General features: G+C 41.3%; 1 pseudogene; it reads left to right on the forward strand.

The window, feature by feature from the left end:
• The first annotated feature begins 15,272 nt into the window (after window positions 1-15,272).
• LOC130916030 (high affinity choline transporter 1-like) lies at window positions 15,273-17,152 on the forward strand (annotated as a pseudogene).
• The last annotated feature ends 3,766 nt before the right edge of the window (window positions 17,153-20,918 follow it).

Raw genomic sequence — 20,918 nt, forward strand, 5'->3', positions numbered from 1 at the left:
TGCCATTAATACAGGTAACGAGTGGAGCCTCGTTAGACCTCTTTGACAGCCAGAAATCTTGTTTGTTTGTAGGTGACCAATTACTTATTTTCCACTCTAATTTGGAAATAAATTCTTTTAAAATCAGACAATGTAATTTTTTTTTTTTTTTTTTTTTTTCCACATTCTGTCTCTCATGGCTGTGGGGTACCCATGTTGACAGTTACGGGCCTGTCTAATCTTCTCAAGTAGGAGAACTTGCACAATTGGTGGTTGACTAAATACTTATTTGCCCCACTGTATGTCGTGATCCATTTTTTCCAAAGTGGATGCGAATCGTGATGATTCATACCGCGATATATTGTCAAACGATATTTTGTCCCAAATTCAATCATTACATATGAGTGAGGTCTATTTCCTAATGTAAATGAAACTGATGGCTGTGGCCAGGACAGGAAGGAGCACTTCTACACCTAACCCACAGTAAGTTCTTGATTTCGATGTTGAAAATTAGTATTTCATTGCAGTTACACAATGAGTACCGCTGAAATGTATGTCTTTATAGTCTATACATATACTAGTATTTCACTACTTTTACATGTATTTAGATTAATTCGTTCATCTTACATATCTTTATGACAGGTATGTCTAAAACGGGCTCAGGAGTGAAAACCTGACATGTTGAACTTCAAATCAGTGTAGGAAACAGAATTTCAGCATTTTTGTTTTTGCAATAGCATTTTCTCTGGATTATTTTGTTGCTTGTAGCCCTTTATCCAGTGGTCTCCAAACTATTCCACATAGGGCCGCAGCGGGTCCAGAATTTCATTCCAACAAAACAAGACGACAACTTTGAACCAATCTGGTGTCGTACAAGTGTAATCAGTTGATTGCAGTCATGTTCTGCTTGTTTTAGTGGAAACCTCAGTGGTTAAACTGTGTTGTGTGCTCAATTAATTGGAACAAAAACGAGAATCCAGTGGCCCTTTTTTGATTTGGAGACCGTTGTCTTAACCCATTCATTGCCAGTGACATCTCTAGACAAAAAATCCATTTCAACTGGTGAAAGTTGGCACTGATTGATCATTTTTTTGTGCAATTGACGGCGATAGATGAAGATCACTCGTGGACCTCCCAGTAAAAATGGATCAGGCATCTACCACCCTATGGCAGCCTATTATTTGAGGTAATGCATGAAAATAAAAATACAGTATTTAAAAAAAAAAAAAAACTCTGAACTGATTCCAATCTTCTGAAAAATAGCGTGATATGAGAAGTCACAAACCCAAATAAGCATATGTCTAAAGACATCGTGCTACAATACTTTTTACAGTTTTTATAAAGATGTACTTGACACACCAAACATTTGCCTAAGTATAAAAACAGTTTAACCAAAACCTGCTTAAATTTAGATCGATATGGGATCTTAAAAGGAAATCGTTGTCACTGACCTGTTCAACAAATTGGATGAAATGCAGCTGTGCGCCAACACTAATGTTTCCATAACTGCAATTACAGACACTCACACAAACATGGGGAAGTGGGCAGAGCTCAGGATGCAGAAGCAGGAGACTTAACAATAATAAAGAATAGTGTTATATCTTGCACAAATTTGTTAATTTTTCTAATGTATTTTTTTTTAAATGTAGTTCAGTATTTAGGGCGTAGGCTTATTTAGTCTCGACATTGGTAGGGACGATATAACTGCATAACCTGCATGTACACTTTTTGCTGGGGACAGTACATTAATATTGCAATATTTGAACAAACCTTAATATATATTAACATACACAATAAATACATACTTGTTAACAATCTCTTAACTAGCCAGGAATGCAAAAAACAAACATTTGTCGTAAGAGTCTTATGACAAATGTTTGTATATTTATTTAGAGAATGATGAGTGGTCTTATGATAAGACCACTCAACATTGTCTAAATAGATAAACTGAAAAAAAAAACATCTTCGTCAAGTAAAACAGTATTGCTTTTGTCCACATGCAGCTAAACTCAACAAAAAAAAAACCTTTTTACCTCGACTATGATTAATGATTATCTGGAAAAAATGTATGCATATGCTGCAAATAAACATTTTTAAATAAATAATGTAGAAAATAAATAAATACATTTAAATAAATGCAAGTGCATTCAGCAAGTGAAAAGGGTAAATGTACTGTACATAAGTCTGATCATAATGAAAATAGTTCACTTAATCGTAGGGTCAATTCTGTCCTTACAACATATGGGAAGGCAATCTAAATTACCTACATAACTGAACTCATTGTATAATGCAAATAAGGTTGCTTAAAAGATGGTGGGGACAATTTGATCATCCTGAAAAGGTCATAGTGTTATGTCCCTTCTGTTCCTATGCAAACCTACGCCCTTGGTAAATACAGAAGGTATAATAAAATCAAATTTTAGCTGCATTATTGCAACAAATATCGCAGAGCCGTTACTATATTTGGAAGTTAATTTTTAACACCTTTTAAACATATAACACATTGTAAATTTTGCAGACATCACTGGCAATGTTATCAATTTGCAAGCATGCAATGTATGTGACTGGACTCATAGCTGTAGCTGCCTTTCACATCGTTGTCCAGCTAACTGGGATATTGGCGTCATGCAAATCCAAAAAAGAGGATAAGAAATACACTGGCAATGGGAACAAAGTCAATATTGTTGGAGGCTGCGACATCAGTGTTGTAGTTGGTGTGTTTACAATTACAGGAAAGAGATTTTTTTGTTTTCTAAACGCATAATTTCTTTCTAAGTCATGGATGCATTGATTTTACTTTTTTGTGCCTTTTAGCTACATCAGACATGTCCAAAGTCCAGCCCGGGGGCCAAATGCGGCCCGTGGTCAGATTTCATTGGGCCCCCAGCCTCTTTCATAAAATCAATGACGTCTGGCCCACACACAGACTTAATAAATTGGTCAACAGTACTGCTACCAGCATATGAAATAGCTTACACACTAAATGCTGCTCATCATTTACCCACTAAAAGGCACCAGCACTCTCAGCAACATTACCCCGTGTGACCTTTTACTCCCAATTTTCTAAAATGGCGACAATCAACAACAACAACAAAAAAACGAAAGTGGACTGCGACGGCCGACGCTTCAAGAAAAGGTGGAAATTGGACTACTTCTTCACTCAAATACACAACAACTGTGTCTCCCTTATTTGCAAAGAGAAATGACTTGCCAAGAGCCAATGACCCTTCTTGTTTTGCTGTAGTGGAACAATACACTCTCAATTCTGGAGACTCACAGCGTCCACACTGTTTAAAGGACTGTGAAGCTGTGCGAATGAATGAAATGCAATCCACATCGTAACTACTAACTAATCTGATTCTGAACAAAAGTAGAGCAGGTCAATGGCATGCGCACACAACAGTATACATTTGATCACTTATTTTTTGAGATTTTGGAGGAAGCTCAGCTTCCCTTGCAGTTTTAGAGCAATCGCCACGGAGCTATATGGGTTAGAGGAGGTTATATCATGGGGACTGCCGAGGCTGTTTACTATTCAGCTCTAGGTCTTGTCTGGGCTTATGGACCTCCTGATTATCTTGTAAATTTTATTTTTGGTAAGTATCAGAAATGAGAACCATTTGTCGTTTAAAATGAATGTTTGCGAAAAGGGAATTATAGAATAAAATGTATTTTTATAAGTTCAATTTTGAATAGTAAAACTAATGTTCACCATTTACATAGGTTTGGCATTTCATATGCCTAAAATGCATGATGAATAAAGTTTCAGTATTTGTTGAGACAAAATTGCTGTTCTCTGACAACCAGCTGCTTTGCAAAATTTGTGTTTAACACACGACCCCACCAATACATTTCCTGTTAAAAAATTGACCCCCCCCCCTTTCCATCAGGCTCCTAACATTTTGAGATCTTGAGATCATGAAAACACCGAGCAATTGTTCAACATTTCCTCATCATTTAAAGGACTTTCGTGGGTCAAAACAGAGGGCATTTAGAACAGGCGGTCTTCTTCAGTCTCTAATGGTTTTGACTTTAACAGCCATAAATCATGCCACTCTTGAGTTTTTACAAGGATGTTTTTTATCCCTAATTTTGGACACAGCCCAACAGCTTTACAATCCAGGTTCTTACACAATCCTGTAGCGGCCATGGGGTTGATCATGTGGCTCAGATTTTTAGGGTCATGTGACGTTTTAATGCCTGATGGGGAAAGCATAAAACTGAGTGATGATGATGAATGCTTTCTGATGGGAAATGTAACATGGTAGATATCGAGATAGAACAGATATCAAGCGTAGTATTTACATCACTTCATGCAGTCCACATTTTTTTTGTTACAACCTTCAAAAATATATACATATATGTACATTTGTTATTCTCAGAGTTTTATACACGTAGCTGTGTTACATAAACCAATGTAGACTAAGGCTATTGCAAAAAGCTTTTCAATTCTTTTTGTTCATTTCTCCCCAGTATACTGTACTCAATTTAAACTTCTGATGTTGTTAGTGGATAAAAACAAAAAACAAAGCAGTACAGTGTATGTGGAGTCTCAAAACATTGGTAAAACACCAGTGCTCATACAGTGGGGAGAACAAGTATTTGATACACTGCCAATGGGAAAGCCCCGCTGTATATTTCAGGTTAAGTTGTATTTTTTTCATGTTGCTCTGTGTGCTGTAGGTCTGTCAGAACCTGTGGTATGTTTTGTTTATTAAGGAGGATCAATATTTGCAAAATCAATGAGGTCCAAACTAGTGTTGAGCCGATACCATTTTTTGGCCCCGATACTGATACCTGGCTTTGCAGTATCGGCTGATACCGATACCATACCGATACCACTTGTTTGAAATATACATATGTACAAAGTGAATCAAGTAGAACTTTTTATTCCAAACCTAGTATGGGTGACAATAGTTAAATGAACCTTTGGCTCTCAAAGGCCAAAATAGTGCTAAATTTGTGAAATTAAAACATGTATATTACTAGCCCAACAGTAAAAAAAAAAAAAAAAAAAAAAAAAGTAAAAATACAATGAATGAATAATTAATAAACTTTTTTAAACCGTGAGTTTTGGCTCCCAAACGGTCATTGTCAATTTATTATTATAAATATTCTTGTAAATTAATTTAATTGCCGACACTGCGTTCCGGGGTCATCAACATGTTGAAATTTCATCAACTTTCATGAAATTATAAGTAATAGTAATTGACCACAGCATCCTGTCTCTCTATTAGCCTCTCTCTCTGTGCACCAGCAGCAATACACACTGAGCCACTTAGCTTGGCTTACTTTGCATACTTCTACAGCACTTTTAAATAGTCTTGCCACCTGCCCTTTGAAATAACGAATCGTTCCGAATTGGAAATTAAAAGTTGATTTTCCGTATTGAACCAACACGGAATACATATAAGTACTGTGGATACATTTCTATGTATTTTAGGAGTTTTGGGGATGTCCCTTTTTTTTCATCGCCTGTATGGCTTTGGGTGCGAGGGGAGCGTCCCTTATTTCTATTTCTGAAAGGTGGCAACCCTACTTTTGAAACAGGTCTCAAATTACTGTGGCATTTCTTTCAGTGAAAGCATAGGCGGAGTTTGACTTTTGGGGCAAGGGAGGCACAACATGTTGATGACCCCGGAACGCAGTGTCGGCAATTAAATTAATTTACAAGAATATTTATAATAATAAATTGACAATGACCGTTTTTTGTTTCACATCATTCTTGAGGGGAATTCTAAATAATGCTGCTTAGGCAATATTTTTCACCAAGATCGTCATCCATTGAATATGGTACGCCCGCCGGTGTCGTGCCAATGTAGTTACCCCAGTCAAAAATTGTATCCCCTGGGCAGAGCCATATGGAGGTAGATTTGTGTCTTTATTATTCAATCCAAAAAAAAAAAAAGTTGCGTCAATTAAAAAAAAAGTTGCTTCAATCAAAATATATATTTTCAATCCAAAAAAAAGTTTATTCAATTTAAAAAAAAGTTGCTTCAATCAAAATATATATTTTCGATAAAAACACTTCAATCAAAAAAAAAGTGTTTGAATGCAAAAATAAATTTGGAACTCAAAAAAATGCATGTGAAGCTATTTTTTTTATTTTTATTTTTTTTTGATGGAATAATTTATTTATTTTTTTGATAGGAGCGACTTTTTTGATTGACGTAATGTTGATTTGTGTTTGGGCCACATTTTGGCTAGGACCTATTCGTCTTTATTATTCAATCAAAAAATAAGTTGCGTCCAAAAAAAATATTTTTAAAAAGAAAAACACTTCAATCAAAAAAAAGAAAAAGAAAAAAAAATTATTTGAGATTGAAAAGTTTGCATTTGAACACTTAATTTTTCATTGAAAAAGTTTTTCTTTAATTGAAGCTATCCTTTTTGTGTTTGGACCATATAATGGTCTTGTCTAATCATTGTCTTGATCATGTGTAAATCATTCAATCTCCCAAAAAGTTGCTTCAATCAAAAAACCTATTTTCAATCAAAGAAAAAAATCCTTTGAAAAATAAAATTGCCCTTCCCTAATTTTTTTTTGTGTGTGTGTGTGTGAAAATTATATGCAAAGCAAATGACTGTCTAAGGTGCTAGTCACATGATCTGTTCGAAAAATAATTTTGACCCACTATAAAAATACATATTTTTGTTCATATCATTAATTCCTGTTGCAGTTTTATTGCATTACAACTTATATATCTATACGAAAGTCAATTTTATGCAATGCCAAATTTCGGCCAACGGGGGGGCCAGCCCTCCCCCCTTAAAATCCGCTTATGAGTGAAAGACAATAAAAGTAAAGTAGACGAACTGAACTGACCAGAGATTGTTGCTCCGGTCGAGCCCCCTTCCTCTGGATAGCAGTCCTGCTGTTGGAGCCTCAAACTCTTTGTGTTCGTTCACACGTTTCATGTTTCAAATGTTTTATCAGGTTCGAGGTATTGAAATTGGCTGATTTAACTCCACCTCTCCAAACGTTCAGGCCGCAAATCTTGCATGCAGCCACTGTACGCGACAGAGATTATAAACTGAAATATTTCCACACCGCTGACATTTTCCTCTCGTACTTTGTTTTTTCTACATATGAAAAAGCTACCCCGGCATTGGTTAAGAGCGGCTATTGGCCCGCTCTCATTGGTCTGGAGCAGGCCAATAGCGATAGCTGCTTGGCATGCAAACTGATCTTGTGTCATCACACAACAGAGAGTGTAGTGAGCGTCAGGAGGAAAAAAAAGCTGCGGTCAAGTGTTAATATACTGGACCGGTAAATGGTATGAGCGCCCTCTTTGTTGGTACTCGCCGATACCGATACCACCATTTTGGGCAGGATCGACCCCGCCGCCGATACTGGTATCGGTATAAGTGCATCTTTAGTTCAAACGCTATGTGACCATGTTGGACCCATTTCAGCAATGCTATGACCAATTGTTCACTGCAGCAATATTTCCTGCTTTAGTCAGTGATATCTTGTGGGTTTATAGTGTGCCAATCTTGTATTTGTAGATTAGTTTTTGTAATGTTCATTTTGTGTTATTTCCAGGGGCAACATTGAGCATCATTCTCGATTTATCATCTACGATTTCCATCCTATTATCAGCAGCTGTCTCAAATGGTAAATGGACAGTACTTATATAGCGCATTTATCTGCATGGTTACAATGCCCAAAGCGCTTTACATTAGCACACATTTACCCATTCACGCACACATTCACACACCAATGGGGCCGCTGCCATGCAAGGCGTTGTCAACCCATTGTAGGCAAATCGGGGTTCAGTGCCTTGCCCAAGGGCACTTCGACAGAATCAGAAGAATTCAATCATCTAGACCAGGGGTGTCCAAACTTTTTGCAAAGAGGGCCAGATTTGGTGTGGTAAAAAATGTGGCTGACTTGCTTTACGTAGAACAATGTATTTAAGCAAATTTTAGCAAGCCATTCTTTGTGTCACATTTGCTTCATTATTTTCTTTTAGAGCTGTCAAACGATTAAATTTTTTAATCAAGTTAATTACAGGTTAAAAATTAATCGTAATTAATCGCAATTCAAACCATCTATAAAATATGCCATATTTTTCTGTAAATTATTGTTGGAATGGAAAGATAAGACACAAACGGATATATACATTCAACATACGGTACATAAGTACAGTATTTGTTTATTATAACAATAAATCAACAAGATGGCATTAACATTATTAACATTCTCTTAAAGCGATCCATAGATAGAAAGACTTGTAGTTCTTAAAAGATAAATGTTGGTACAAGTTATAGAAATGTTATATTAAAACCCCTCAATGTTTTTGTTTTATTAAAATTTGTAAAATTTTCAATCAAAAAATAAACTAGTAGCTTGCCATTGTTGATGTCAATAATTACACCATGCTCACTCATTGTGCTTAAACCCATAAAATCATTTGGACCCAAGCGCCAGCAGAAGGCGCCAAACACCAAAAAACAAGTAACAAGCGGACATTACACTGCTGTCATTTTAATCTGTTTGAGCGGGGCATGTGCGTTAATTGCGTCAAATATTTTAATGTGATTAAAAAATTAATTAACGCCCGTTAACACGCTAATTTTGACAGCCCTATTTTCTTTAATTAATAATTTCCACAATCTCGCAATTAGCCTTTGTGGTGTTCTCTTTCGACTCTCGGGCCCTTGCGAAATACCGCTGCTGTGAAATTAAACTAGCTTCAAGTTGCTTCAATTTCTCGCTGTGTATCTTCCCTGTAATCTTGTCGTAAATGTCAGCGTGTCTTGTTTGGTAATATCGCCTCACATTGAACTCTTTAAAAATCGTGACTGTCTCTGCAAATGAGGCAGACACAGCTGTTGCGTATTTTAGTGAATAAATAGTCCAATTTCCACCTATCCTTGAAGCGTCGGCCGTCGCAGTCAACTTTTGTTGTTGTTGTTGTTGATTGTCGTCATTTTAGAAAATTGGAAGTAAGGGTTACACGGGGTGATTTTGCTTAGAGTGCTGCTTCCTTTTCGTGGGTAAATGAGGAACAGCATTTAGTGTGTAAGCTACTTCATATGCCGGTAGCAGTACTGCTGACTGATTTATTAAGTCTGTGTGCGGGCCAGACGTTATTGATTTTATGACAGGGGCTGGGGGCCGGATGAAATTTGACCACGGGCCGTATTTGGCACCCGGGCCGGACTTTGGACATGTCTGATCTAGACTGTTTTAGGAGGCCTTTATGCAGTTGCATACACTGATATTGTTCAGCTCGCTTTCTTATTTGTCAGTCTGGTAAGTTATTAAAAAAATTGGACAAAGGTCATGTCAGAGTAACTCAGACCCGGCGGCATGGCCGGACTTTATTAGGGGGCATTAGGGGGCCGAGCCTGCCCTGACAGATTGCTGTGCCCACCCTAGCTCCATTAGAATGTACTGTGTACTGTAATTTTTTATTTATTTTTATTTTTTTTTTAAATCTTCCACAAAAACACACAGACACACGGAGAGGATGAACCCTCTATTCATCCTATCTTGATCTGTCGTTAATAAATTCAACCAATCTGAATGAAGGCAATTTCTAGCCAATCACAGATAAGGGGGCCGGGCCGAGTAGCCGGCCATTGGGTGCTGCGATTGGATACGGATTGCTTCGTTTGCAGAAATGGCGATTGAGCGGCTCCTCCTTTGCTAATTCAAATTGGAATGGACAGCTGTGTTTTTTTCAAGAAACTAAAGACAAACTCAAGCCATGACAAAGACGCGGCCTAAAGTCACCATGAAGGGATAGCGCTGCCACCTCCTCCTACAAGCACAGAACTGCACCAATGTTTTCCGTTTGTCTTATAGATTTTACGATGAACTACCACTTGTGACTTCAGTGACAGAAAATATTTCACTGTACTGATGTAGTAATGTACGGGTAATAACGCAACTGTTCAGGCTAAATTTACGTTGAAGACGTGCCCCCCCCCCCCAAAAAAAAAATTATGTAATGCCCCCCATGTAATTTCTTTCTGCAGCCGGGTCTGGAGTAGCTTTCAAATATTTTAAACTGCCATTAATAGTTTTTCCTGTGACTGGTTGGTTTTTTTCTATTTTTATTGCTTTCGTGGCTCTGTGTGCCATTTATTGTTCTCAGCCCTCTAGTGACTGCCCTCCCACAAACAGCCCATATCAACCATTCAAACATGCAATCATGGATAGGAGAAGTGAAGCTTGAAGGGGCAGGAAAATTGACTGATGACTTCGGGCTGTGTAATAATTCAATATCAATATGTATGGTAATTGTTACATGTTCATTATCAATGTAAAACACTGTATTTTCACAACCATAAGGCGCACCTAAAAGTATTTTTTTTTCTCCAAAATAGACGATGAGCCTAATAATCTCTGTCTATTGTGTGGACTGAGAACTAAAATGTGTCTGCCTGACTTAGCAATTTTTTGAAAAGGCCGACGTAAGTGAGAGCCGCATGAGAACCCTAAAGGAAGAAGGTTGCGTGTGATCGGGGGTGTGCCCCCAGTAAATGTAACTTTCGAGTGTACGCGTTAAGCTAAGCAACATTGGTTTGGCGAAGGACCCTCGAAAACGCCACAATTTGCGAACGGGTTGTGTATGCTAGGGCTAAGATGTCTGCTTGCACTGTTGTTCGTGCTTTCGCCAAAGCCGGAATTATTTCTGAGGAGGAGGAGATGCACGGCAAGGAGACTGACTCTGACAATGACAAGAGGGAACCTGCCGTGTTTGATCGAAACCTAGCCTAGCTGTTCAATTCGGATACAGAAGATGAGGAGTTTGATGGATTTGTAGATTGATTAAGATTGATTTAATTTGTTAAATTCTTTAATAATGTACCATTGAACTCAGTTTTGTCCAGCTGCCTTTAAAAAAAAAAAAAAAACGCTAGTGGGCTTATTAGCCTGCATGCTAGTTTTTGTTTTTCATGCCCCCAATAATGCGGTGTGCCTTGTGTGTGTGTTATACAAAAATATCACTCGAAAATGAGGCTGCGCATTGTAATACCAACTAAGATTAAAACTTTGTCCAGAAAGAAGAGGTCACCCTGGAGAAATGCCACACTAGCTTTAAAACAAAAGCAAGATTACAGACGAGCAGAGCGCAGATGGCGAAAAAAACAAATTCCTGTTTTTTTATAATATCTACAAAGACAGTCTTCACAAATACAGCCAGGAACAGAAAAATGCTAAAATGTCATATTTTTCAGAGCTCAGTAGTAGAAAATACCAACAATACCCGCACACTATTTTCTGTTGTTGACAAACTGAAAAGCCCACAAGCATCAGTACCTCAGGATTTGGCATCTGAGGTGTCCTGTAATGTGTCAGGGAATGCGCGGGAAGGCAGGTTGTGTGGACCCAAAAGCAGTGAAACAAAAATGCAAGGCAGGAGGCAGTGAACTAAAAAAAAAAAACGTTTTAATAATAACTAACAAAAATCACAAAGTTTAAACAAAAGGACTATGGATCAACAAAACTTACGTAAACGGATGGACAGGTACGCGAGGGCTTGGACGGGTCTTGACTTTGGCAAGGACAGACATAGACAATGACGCTCACAGATACACTGGGAAAACACACACAGGTGAGAGCAATGGGTAATCACAGGGACAAGTCACACTAGGAGAAACCAAACACAAAACCTAACAGTACCCCCCCCTCAAGGGACGGATCCCAGACATCCTCAAGGAAAAAAAAAAAAGTCCAAACACGGTGGGCAGAAGGTTGCCCGGAGGAGGGAGCAACATCAGCCCGTAGGGGCTAGTCAGGCGGGCGTCCAGGACGCCAGACACGGGGCGAGCGCATGGGTCGATCAGGCGGGCGTCCGGGGCGCCAGACGTTGGGCGACCGCACGGGCTGATCAGGCGGGCGCTTGGGGCGCCAGACGTTGAGCGACCGCACGGGTTCATCAGGCGGGCGCCCCGAGCGAGGAAGGACTCTGACATTCGTGCCGCCAAGCCACGGCAGGAAGCGGGGAGCAACGTTGTCGTCATCGTGAAGGGAGTCAGGCACGCAGTCGTGGTCGGAGTCGGGCGGACCAGGAACAGAGTCGTCGTCGGAGTCGGGCGGACCAGGAACAAAGTCGTGGTCGGAGTCGGGCGGACCAGGAACAGAGTCGTGGTCGGAGTCGGGCGGACCAGGAACAGAGTCGTCGTCAGAGTCGGGCGGACCAGGAACAGAGTCGTTGTCAGAGTCGGGCGGACCAGGAACTGAGTCAGAGTCGAGCGGACCAGGAACTGAGTCGGAGTCGGGCGGACCAGGAACTGAGTCGGAGTCTGAGTCATTGTCATCGTCTGCTTGCGGGACGGCGTCTGAGTCGTCGTCGTCTGCTTGCGGGACGGCGTCTGAGTCGTCGTCGTCTGCTTGCGGGACGGCGTCTGAGTCGTCGTCGTCTGCTGGCGGGACGGCGTCTGAGTCGTCGTCGTCTGCTGCTGCTGGCGGGACGGCGTCTGAGTCGTCGTCGTCTGCTGCTGCTGGCGGGACGGCGTCTGAGTCGTCGTCGTCGTCTGCTGCTGGCGGGACGGCAGCGGAGTCGTCGTCGTCTGCTGGCGTGACGGCAGCGGAGTCGTCGTCGTCCGCTGGCGTGACGGCAGCGGAGTCGCAGGAGACTGCTGGCGGGACAGCAGCGGAGTCGCAGGAGACTGCTGGCGGGACAGCAGCGGAGTCGCAGGAGTCACTTGACTGCGGGGAGTCGGCGCGGGAGCCACTTGACTGCGGGGAGTCGGCGCGGGAGCCACTTGACTGCGGGGAGCCGGCGCGGGAGGCACTTGACTGCGGGGAGCCGGCGCGGGAGCCTCGGGAACCCACGATGTCAGCACCGCCGCATGCCGTCGGCGTTGACGGCCACGCCGAGGCTTTTGCTGAGTACCTTCAGGTGGCAGGGGCGGCAGAATAGCCCCATTAGGCCGCAGTGAGCCTGGGCGTCCCCGCAGACCACCCCGGGGGGGTCCCCGATAGATGGCCCAACGGGATCCCAGGTAGGAGTCTTTGGCCAAGATTTCAGAACGGGACACAAAGTGCGACGGGTGGAAATAAAAATTACCAGGGGAAACAGAGGGCGTGAAATCAAAATCCAGGTCGGAGTCAGAATCGGAGTCCAAAAATATATGCCGAGGGAACACAAAATCGGGGGAACAGGCAGAAAGCCGTCAGCAAGCATGCCGGTGCCGGTTGTTTCCCGCTGGGTCCACTAGTGGTTGCGTCATTCTGTCAGGGAATGCGCGGGAAGGCAGGTTGTGTGGACCCAAAAGCAGTGAAACAAAAATGCAAGGCAGGAGGCAGTGAACTCAAAAAAACCGTTTTAATAATAACTAACAAAAATCACAAAGTTTAAACAAAAGGACTATGGATCAACAAAACTTACGTAAACGGATGGACAGGTACGCGAGGGCTTGGACGGGTCTTGACTTTGGCAAGGACAGACATAGACAATGACGCAACAAGGAGTGACAAGAAACTGGGTCATTATATACGCAGACAAGGGGTAACGAGACGAGGAACAGCTGGGTAACACAGGTGGATTCAGATTGCAGGATACACTGGGAAAACACACACAGGTGAGAGCAATGGGTAATCACAGGGACAAGTCACACTAGGAGAAACCAAACACAAAACCTAACAGTAATGATTTCCCAGCATTCTTTACACACAAAGTACTAAAGATTAGACAGACTGTGTGCAACTCCAGATTAACAATTGTTACACTAAATGCCTCCCAAAATGTCCCCACGTCAATCTTAGACAGTTTAGCCTCTTGGACTATGCCACTTTAACAGAAATTGTGTCAAAATTAAAGCCCACAACATGCTGCCGAGACATCCTTCCTTCAAACTTTTTCAAAACTGTTTTTCATTGCATAGCCCCAGACATACTTCAGATTATAAATACTTCTCTCCAAAGAGGAGAGTTTCCACAGACTTCAAAAACTGCAGTAATAAAACCTCTTCTAAAAAAAAAAAAAAAAAAAAAAAAAAAAAAACTAATCTGGAAGCCCCAACCATTTGTAATTATAGGCCAATATCAAGTCTGACATTCCTGGGGAAAATTATCGAGAGGGTTGTGTTCTAACAGATCCAGCTTGTTATGATGCAAAACAATCTTTAACTCATTTCAGTCTGGATTTCGGCCAAAACACAGCACCGAGACCGTGCTTATCAAAGTCGTACATTATATTCTTCGGAATACCGATGCAGGCAAATCATCTGTTCTGCTACTTTTGGATCTCAGCGCCGCATTCGAGACAGTTGATCACAACATACTACTCAGCAGATTGGAACAGTGGGTAGGACTTACTGACACTGTTCTTCAGTGGTTCACATCTTATTTACATGATAGGGATTTCTTTGTGTCAATCGGAAACCATCAGAACGAACCAAATTCAAGTGTGGAGTCCCTCAAGGGTCAATTCTTGGACCACTCTTATTTAACATCTATATGCTTCCCCCAACTCAGATTATGGAACAGTATGATATCTCCTATCACACCTATGCAGATGACACACAACTCTACATTTCTGTGTCCCCACATGATTATAGTCCCTTAGACTCCCTGAGTAAATGCATTCATCAAATCAATGAATGGATGTGCCAGAATTTTCTCCAGTTAAATGTGGAGAAAAAAGAAGTGATCATTTTTGGGCCAAAAAAGAAAAGGTCAAAGATAAGCAGGCACCTTAGCACAATGTCACTTACAGCTTCAAATCAAGTCAGAAATCTTGGCGTAATTATTGACTCAGACCGAAAATTTGTTAGCCATCTAAAGTCCGTCACTAAATCTGCTTATTACAACCTAAAAATCTAGCCAGAATTAAGGGGCTTCTGACACAACAAGACATGGAAAAACTTATGCATGCATTCATTTTCAGCAGATTGGACTATTGCAACGGTATATTTACAGGTCTTGATAAAAAAATCAGTCTGGAAGCTGCAGCTGGTACAGAATGCTGCAGCCACAGTCCTCACAAATACAAGGAAACTGGACCACATTAGAAGAGTTTTGAAATCGTTACACTGGCTTCCAGTGAGTCAAAGGATAAACTATAAAATACTACTGCTCGTGTACAAAACACTTAATGGCCTTGGACCAAAATACATGCTTGATTTGTTAGATTCCTATGAAACATCTAGACCCCTTAGGTCGTCTGGGACCGGTCTCCTGTATGTTCCAAGAACAAGAACCAAGCAGGGTGAGGCAGCATTTAGTTATATGAACTTCACCTCACACAGGGTTTGCGTTTCGCTTTCCTGTGTGGAGTTTTCATCTTCTCACCCTACCTGTACGTATTGTAGGGATTAGGTGGACTGGCATGCCAAGCTTGCACCATCGGATCCTTTCTGCGGCCTCTTCACTTAAGGCTCAGTTTACCTGCTTTGCAGCTGTAGGTGTGTCTTCGATATTGGTAATACACTCAGGGATCATTGGAGCTGTGAATGCATCTGCAGGTACACACATGATACCATACACAGTTGTTTCTGTGTTTCATGAATAACCCCTTGAGCTGCATCATCTCATTTTATGGGTAGTTTTAATTACATACAAATATTGGCAGTATAAAACAGGGTAAATCAAAAACATAAACACGTATTTAAACTAAGAACACTGCACACTGCAAGCAAACTTAACTTAATGGGACCCTCCAGCCAAATGGTCGATTTTTCACAGAAATAAATAAATAAATAATGTATATTTTGCTGAGGAAAATGAAATTGGCATTTATTTTTATTATCATTAATCTATTTTGGAGCAATCCATACATAATGGCCTATCCCCAAAACTATAACAATATGTAAATTGTAAAAAGCTTAATTTACCTTATAATTTCCAAAAATAGAGAACGTTTTATGACTAAAATTTATGTCTACATTTCTACTTATATCCTCTTTAAAGTTAAAAAATATCTTAATGGTAAGACCTTCCATGCATCCACTATAAAAGGAAGCAGGCAGCTACAGCATAACAAAATTTTGCCCACAGCTACTAAGCCATTCTGGGCAAGTAGAAGCCCAGATATTTTTAGAGATTAAAGTGCATAAAAATTATATTTGTTAATGATTAGTCGTGGCATTCGAATGCTAGGCTATGGATGGATACTTGGCCCCGTCCCCAAATTCGGGTGTGAAAGGCTCTGGGCTGGTGAAACTAGGCATGAACAGCAAAAAAACAGCATTTTACCCCCAAGTAGCAATCTACATAATTATGCTTGTCTATATCTCAAGTTTGCACTCACAAATCAAAGCAGAGATATACGTTGTTAAGGCCAGCATATCAAAAACTTGGTCACGATTTCTTATTGCCTTGGATTTTGGTGACATCCTCGGACATCACAGAAAGAGTACACAACTAAAACCAGGTGGGTTTTTCATTGACAAGCTAAGTTTAAGTTTCACAGTTGATACAAACAAATGCATGTTTTTTTTTTTTTAGTTTTTGAATAGTGACCCAAAAATAAGTGGGTGTCTACTGTACTCCAACTTTAGCTGCAATACAAAATTCCCACGGTCCTGACAATTCATTCAAGGTAAACTGGTTCAGAACAGAATTTTTACTGAAGATTTAGTTCAAAGAAAGTTTAGGTTAAAAGAATTTTTCTCCTCCAAGATTGGAACCAGACAGAATATCACCTACCCCCACCTTCTCCGGGGTGTCAGTTTTAGGCATTGGCTCCATAGCAGTAGCAGTAAAGTCCTCCGTGGACTCAGCATTGCTGGCTTCAAACTCCACGTTCACACATATACAACATACACAAGACTGCTTGAGAAATCAGGTATGTGTGGGTGGGAGCAACACGCAATTTAACACATCTTCTATTTTTGTTGTTTTTACTCATAGGCATCAAACAGGGAGCTGCAATGGCTGATCCGGATTAGTGTGTTTCTGGTGGGCCTCTTCTGGAAATGGTCTGGCCTTTATCAAAAGTAGCATGGTTGCATTCTTGCTATTTCCTACAGACCTACCCTACTGCATTGTCACACCTCACCTGTTCTGCGTCGGAATTCCTCTTGTGAGTTGTACCTGGGCTGCAGGGAGGAAGATGGTGATATCAAGCAGTACTTTCCCTTCAGAACTCTGATTTCATTCACTTCTCTGGCAAGTATTGTTTTTGTGTTCTACCTGGTCCACCTGGGCTTCATTCACCGGATAATTTCTCAGTCCTGGGATGTGTTTAATGTATTCAAAAAGAAATAGGAGGCCGTGTGTGGAAGTTGAAGTGGAAGAGAAACCTTGACCATTTTACAATGAGGAAAATAACTGTCCCAAATACAGCTTTTTAGGGGTATAGCTCCTGCCATAACTCATTGTATGCCTAAAGCCCCTTTGAGACTTATATCCCAGTAAATTCCCGTGTAAGGTGACGTGGGATATACGCGTGTCATGGCTTTCAGACATGGGGAGATGTCCCGGGAATAACCCAGGTTGTATGTCTGAAAGGGGCTTCTGATTTATCCCGTGTTGGCGACTGGATGCTCTCTGTGCTAGGAGGACGGCTGGCATGATTTTATAACCAGGACATTACGTCATTTTTGGTCGGCATCGGCAACAAAATAAACCACAAATTTCCAAAGATCGACAATGATCTGTCTCTTCCTCGGATCTACGATCCAGTAGCAATTTAATTTTGTTATGTTTCCAGTTTAATTCAGCTATTTCCAGTTTGCCATGTTGATAATTGCGATATTTGTTTATTGCTTTTAGTCTTGTTGTGAAGAAAGAGGAAATGACCATCGGCCCGCCATGATATTTACGTCATCAGCTTTTGCGTTGTGACCCGCGAATTCAAAGGCTGCTTTCACACATGCAGTGTCCCGGGTTAGTCTCGGACATTATACTAGGACACGACCCAGTTAATGTGCGCGTCATCCCTGTGTCAGTCGACCAGGGAAATTGCTTTCACACATAAGGGCGACCCGTTTAAATCCTGGGAATTAACCAGGGTTCAGGTATGTGTGAAAGGGGCTTAAATTAACTCTTCATGTTGCTGTGCTTTAAATAGTTCAAATTAAAACAATGTGCAAGCACACACATATATAGTACATGAGTTTGAAGTGTGAGGTTGAATTTGTTTTTCTTTTTTCAGAAACAAACTTGAAAATGCAGTAATGGTAAATACGGTTGCAGTGATCAAATTGAGACTGTCTGAGACTTCCTGCTACTCCTACCTTGCAGTAGCTGAGAATGCTTTATTCGACCAGGTTGTTTTAGTTCAAATATTAGACAATATTAGTACCCTAAGTACCAAACCTCCCCTACTGACCGAGTACAACACAAATAATAAACATAATACACAGCAGTGGGGAACCCTCAGAGTCGTCAATGCATTCAGAGAAGAACTAAAATATTCTGGACTAATAAGTACATCAACATATTTTATCTTATCTGCATTGTGGTCATGTCTGTTATGTTCACAACAGCAACAAAAGGTTACAATCTTGAAAGAATATTCAATAAGAAATGTCAGCCGCTTGACAAGACCACTGAGCTGGCTCATTAATTGTTTACGGTTTCATGAATCTGAGGGAAGGTCAAGCTATATGTGTTGGTTTGGAGAGTGACAGGGGGAATCAACCAATAACATCTGATTTTAAGTAGGAGGGTCCCCTCCAAAAAAGCTTTGAGGCCTTCCCGAAATACTAGACGATGCTGCTTAGCGGTGAGAGTGGGTGATAGAGTGTGAGACCTCACCTGGCAGCTAAAGAGACACTATTTTTGACTGCGCTGGCTGGCGCAGATCATCTGTGCTAAATCATGGTTGTCACGTTTTAGGCCTTATTGGGGGTGACGGTGGCTCAAATGGTTGAGCGGGTCGTCCATTGATTGAAGGCCCTGGGGTCCGAATGCAGCTCCCACTTGTGCCCATTGCAATGGAATCCTTGAGCAAGATACTTAACCCTACTTGACTGTATGAAAGTAGTGTGAGAATGAGTGGTGAATTGTGGTCAGAAGAGCCAATGGTGCAAATAGGCTGCCTCGCTTCTGTCGCACTGCCCCAGAGGAGCTGTGGCTATAATTGTGGCTTGCCACCATTGAGTTTGGAGTGAAACAACAATGCGGTGTAAAACATCTTTGAGTATCCTGAAAAGTGCTGTATAAATCCAATGTAATATTATTATTGGCTAAAATTGGGCAGGTTGAGGTGAACTGAAAGGCGCAAACTCCTTGGGCAATCGGCATAGCCCAATGGGCCTATCCCAAAGCCCCGCACACCCTGAACAACCCAAGGCTCTGTCAAATTCACTGAGAGCGACTGAGTGAACGATTTAGGAGGATCGCAGGATTTCCAATTTCTGAATTTGCACTCCAACAGCTGGCAATAGACCGGTTTTTTCAAAAATGATTTTTTTTTTTAATGAATTTCGTCGAGAAGCAGACAGAGAGAGTTGCAGTATGCAGGGGAGTGGTATGTCCATAGTATCAAACTTTACAGAGAGGAGACCATTATTATGATCAAAGCGAAACGTTACCACTCGCAACTTAAAAACGAGAAACCCCACAGGCAGAATATCTATCTAGCTGTAACGTTAGTTACTTAGTAATGCTATGTCATGTGTTCTGTCAGATTTTCACCCGAAGCTTTTTGGCAATGAATAAGCAGTCCTTTACATTCAGATGGATTCTCAATATTATCCATATGTGCTAAATAAAAAATGATATCATAAACATACATGTGCATCATGAATAGGGCGTGAATAATTACTCAAAGCGTTAACGTTACTCAAGGATCAACGTCTCCTCCAAAAATGGAGCCTACAGTCTCTGAAGTGGAAGTGACTAAGCCAGCCCTGCCAGGCTGTGACCAACCCTCTTCTGCTGAGGCTCCACTGCCTCAATGGGAGGAGACCCTGGTAGCAGGTGATCGACCCCCTTCAGACGAGACCCAAGAAGTGGCTCCATCAGCTCAACAGGAGGAGAACCACCCGACCGTGCAATCCTCTGCTGACGGGGCCCCATCCAGCCCCAAATCCTCACACTCCAAGACGCCACCACGCCGCCGACTCAGTCAGGCTAAGGCCCCATCCAGCCCCAAATCCTCACACTCCAAGACGCCACCACGCCGCCGACTCAGTCAGGCTAAGGCCCCATCAAGGCTTAAATCCCCACAGTCCCAGAAGCCACCCCGCCGACGACTTAGTTTGGATGGAATAATGAGTCGACCTGGTCGGGAGTCCGTGGATTTTGATATGATAAATAGCAAAGTTAACCAGTCTCTTGATCTCCTCAAGTTCATGTCTTCGCTTCCACCCTGTACCTGTCTCACCCGACAGGTGCCAGGGGAAGATGGCTACAAACCAACCAGCCTCCCCTGGAATTCTCTCCGGGCAAAGCCAAAGCACTACAACTCAGGAACTACAGGGTATTATCCTTCTATCAAGGAAGCCATGTTTGCGACACCAATATGATATGCACCGGGTCCAGGCTGTGACAACATTACAAAGACTGTTCTGTCCCAGCAAAAGCCAGGGCCCTATGGAGTACAGTCTGTATGCTCAACAATCCAAGTGGTGATAAACAACAAAAAAATGGACTAGATTAGTGAGAAATAAAAAACGTTTAATGAACTCTGCCAACCTGTTAAGCATAGTATGTCATTCCCAAAACTCACCAGTGAATCTTTCCTAATTAATGATTTTATCAGCAAACATAACCTTGACATGATGTTCCTAACAGAAACTTGGTTAGATCAAGATAATAGCTCGACAGTTCTGATTGAGTCAACCCCCACAAACGTCAATTTCTTTAGTGTGCCAAGAACCCATAAGAAAGGAGGTGGGGTTGCCAGTATGATCAGGGACCGTTTTCAATGCACAAATATTTCATGTGGTCAGTTTGATTCCTTTGAATATATTGTCATTCAGCTAAAAAGCCCTTGCAGAGCTGCCTTGGTAACAATTTACAGACCACCAAAGTATAACACAATGTTTTTTGATGAGTTTACCAAAATACTGTCTTCTGTCTG

Source organism: Corythoichthys intestinalis, chromosome 5 (genome assembly GCF_030265065.1).
Source record: "Corythoichthys intestinalis isolate RoL2023-P3 chromosome 5, ASM3026506v1, whole genome shotgun sequence".
NCBI classification, from domain to species: domain Eukaryota; kingdom Metazoa; phylum Chordata; class Actinopteri; order Syngnathiformes; family Syngnathidae; genus Corythoichthys; species Corythoichthys intestinalis.